The sequence below is a fragment of the Ictidomys tridecemlineatus genome, chromosome 2 (genome assembly GCF_052094955.1).
Source record: "Ictidomys tridecemlineatus isolate mIctTri1 chromosome 2, mIctTri1.hap1, whole genome shotgun sequence".
Taxonomy (NCBI): domain Eukaryota; kingdom Metazoa; phylum Chordata; class Mammalia; order Rodentia; family Sciuridae; genus Ictidomys; species Ictidomys tridecemlineatus.
In genome coordinates this window covers 11,140,053-11,143,494 of record NC_135478.1, presented here as the reverse complement: position 1 = coordinate 11,143,494, position 3,442 = coordinate 11,140,053, and the positions used below count along the sequence as shown (strand labels likewise).

At 41.1% G+C, this 3,442-nt stretch overlaps 1 pseudogene; it reads left to right on the top strand.

Annotated features, from left to right (window-relative positions):
• Positions 1-2,505: 2,505 nt before the first annotated feature.
• LOC144368000 (olfactory receptor 7A10-like) lies at positions 2,506-3,442 on the top strand (annotated as a pseudogene).

Genomic DNA, 3,442 nt, shown 5'->3' with positions numbered 1-3,442 from the left:
ACGGTAGTTCCTTCCCAGAGGAACTACCCAAATTAAAAGACCACAGTCTGAGGTGCCCTATTCATTGGAACTCCAAAGCCCTGCCTTGTAGAGGGGTAACTTACAGCTCCAGGTAACTTCAGAAATTTTCTATACCCTCTTCAAGAGAGAGAACCATGTGCATTTGGTATAAAACCATGAGAAATGGTTAGTAGTAGTCAATTACCATTTATAACTTTTTCTTTCGCAGATTTTTTAATTTATTCTTTTCAGTTATATACAACACCAAGATACACTTTGACAATATCACAAAGTGTGGTATACTACTGCCCCAATTCAGTCCCCAGTGCCGTCCCCACCCTGCCCCCACTCCACTGATTCCTCTTGGATCCATTTACAGTTTCCTTTTTTTTTAAATTAGTGTCCTGTGGATACCATCTGCCATCCTATGGCAGATCTGTTTTCTCTTATTACAACTTTTTGCTTTTGGGGATTGGTTCTATTTTTAAAGTAGCCATCATCTTCTGCTCTCTTGTGACACAAATTCTTTTGCATTCAGCCAAAGATTGCCTTTGTCTTTCTCATAAATATGTTTTGTACCTAGAAGCTTCATTACATTTATGGGCATCCCCTTTTATACAAAGGAATTCTGTATACATAATAAACATCATGGAATTCCTGTCAGAAATCAGTGAGTCAATGCCCATGGTGCCTTTAACCCATGTGCATGGTAAGAACTCATAAATGGAGTTTTGATAATAGTTTAATCACGATTCATTATCAGAGTCATGATAACAACATTATGGCAGAACTAAAACATATGTGTTTATTTTTGGCAAGAGTTTGAAGAAAGGGGCACCTTCATGTAGAGGTATCATCTTTGCACAGCACCAACTTCCTGAATAGCCACCCTGAAATATGCATTGAAAACCAGCAGATTCAGCTGGCAATGTGGCTCAATGAGAAGGGACTTGGCCAGTGTTCATGAGTCCCAGAGTTAGACCCCAGCACCTCCAAATATATAAATCAATAAATTTAAAAACTAGCAGATTCACATATCCCTTTACCCAGAAACTCTATTATCTAGAGTTTTACAAAATAAATTATCTAGTGTTTTATAAAATAATAAAGTGGGTGGTGAATAAAGTTGAATTATACTCTGTCATGGTATGTAATTTTTCTTATAGTATACTCATCTAGTCATATTGTGCACTAAAGATAACAAAGAGAAATCCACCTGGACCTCTGGGATAACTCTAAAATCAAAATTATGCATCCTCGCATGTACCTGAGATTTCTAATAATGTCAAACTCTGATGCTTGAAGCAGAACAGTGGTGTCCAGCAGAGAAGGAGAGGAAAGCATGGGCAGGGGATTACAGATGTCAAGTGACAGTTATGTAAGATGTCTAATGTCCAGACCTCTGCTATGCAACTTAGTGCCTAGGGCTAGCAAGTGATATTCTGCACTTGACAATTTGTTATGGGGACAGATCTCATTTTCAGTATTCTCACCTCAGATGAAACAGAAAAACAAAGGCATGCCCTGGGAGGAGGTAAATGTGTCTCTGATTTTCATTGTAGTGATGGGACCACCAGGATTTGCATATGTCTGCACTCATCAGGTAGCTTATGTCATATATGTATACAATGTAACTACACTACAATAAAGCAGGTTAAAACAAAAGTACTAGGGACAATACATGGAAAGTGACCCTGTGCATGCTGACAGTCTTCAAATTTCAACTGTCTTAGGGAGTCCACCTTCCTCACCATCCTTAGACACAACCTCTCCTCCATCTCCCTCTTGCTTGTTCTGACTGCCAGTGGCTTCCTTGTGAATACTGACATGTGCAGCTAGCACCAGCCTCAGGGCCTTTGTGCTTCTGAACTCTTCTGCCATACACCTGCTTCTGCAGTTAACCTTGTGGCTTCCCTGCTGTTGTTTGCGGTCTGTGTTCAAATACCATCTTGTCTTGCCAGGACCCCTATAAAAACAGCACTTCATCTGCTCTCCCTTTTACTTTCCTATGTTTCCTTCATTGCAGTTATAACCATCTGATATGTTATAGGATCATTTATTTTCCATTTTTAAATGATATGTGAAAATTGTGCACACTTTTGGTGTGCCTTGTGAGGTCTTAATATATGTAGGTGTTTTATAATGTTCAAATAATCCTCCAAAAACATGTAGCATTCCTTTATGGTGAAACATTTCAAATAATCTATCTTCAGTGTCAAAAACAATTGACATACTTCTTTGGGCATTACTGAATCATAGGGATATTCATATTTCAGCAACCATCCACATTGGTAGACAGTACCAGGAATATGGGGAATCACTGTGTGCATTCCTGCAAGGCATGAAAAATACTCAATAAAATTATAGAATATGTAATATTTATAAATCCTTCAAGAGAGAGACTTGAATTCTGAGTCAGAGATGACACATGGAATGTCCTGTGGACGACCAAGTACAAAAATTGGTCATGACATTTTTCTCTTTTTTAGTAGTTACATACGGCACATGGAATCAAAAAATGACACAAAAATTTCAGAATTTCTTCTCCAGGGAATTTCAGATGACCCAGAAATGCAGCTCCTCGTCTTTGGGCTGTTTCTCTCCATGTACCTGGTCACTGTGCTGGGGAACCTGCTGATCATCCTGGCCACCATCTCAGACTCCCACCTGCACACACACATGTACTTCTTCCTCTCCAACCTGTCCTTTGTGGACATCTGCTTCACCTCCACCACCATCCCCAAGATGCTGGTGAACATCCAGGCACAGAGCAAGGCCATAAGATATGAAGGCTGCATCATACAGATTTATTTTTTTACATTATTTATAGTGTTGGACAACTTCCTCCTGGCCGTAATGGCCTATGACCGGTATGTGGCCATCTGTCACCCCCTTCACTACATGGTTATCCTGAACCCATATCTCTGTGGCTTGCTGACGCTGGCATCCTGGACCACGAGTGCCCTGAATTCCTTATTACAAAGCTTGATGGTGTTGCGGTTGTCCTTTTGTTCAAACTTGGAAATCCCAAACTTTTTTCTGTGAATTTAACCAGGTGGTTCAGCGTGCCTGCTCTGACACCTTTCTCAATGACCTGGTGTTATATTTTGCTGTTGTCTTCCTGGGAACTGTCCCCCTCACTGGCATCCTTTACTCTTACTGCAAGATTGTGTCCTCCATCCGTGCAATATCTTCAGCTCAGGGCAAGTACAAAGCCTTCTCCACCTGTGCATCTCACCTCTCTGTGGTCTCCTTATTTTATGGCACAAGCCTAGGTGTGTACCTCAGTTCTGCTGTGACCCAAAACTCGCGATCAGTTACGACAGCCTCAGTGATGTACAGTGTGGTCACCCCCATGCTGAACCCCTTCATCTACAGTCTGAGGAACAAGGACATCAAGAGCGCTCTGAGAAGATTCCTTTGGAGGAATCCACCCCAGTAG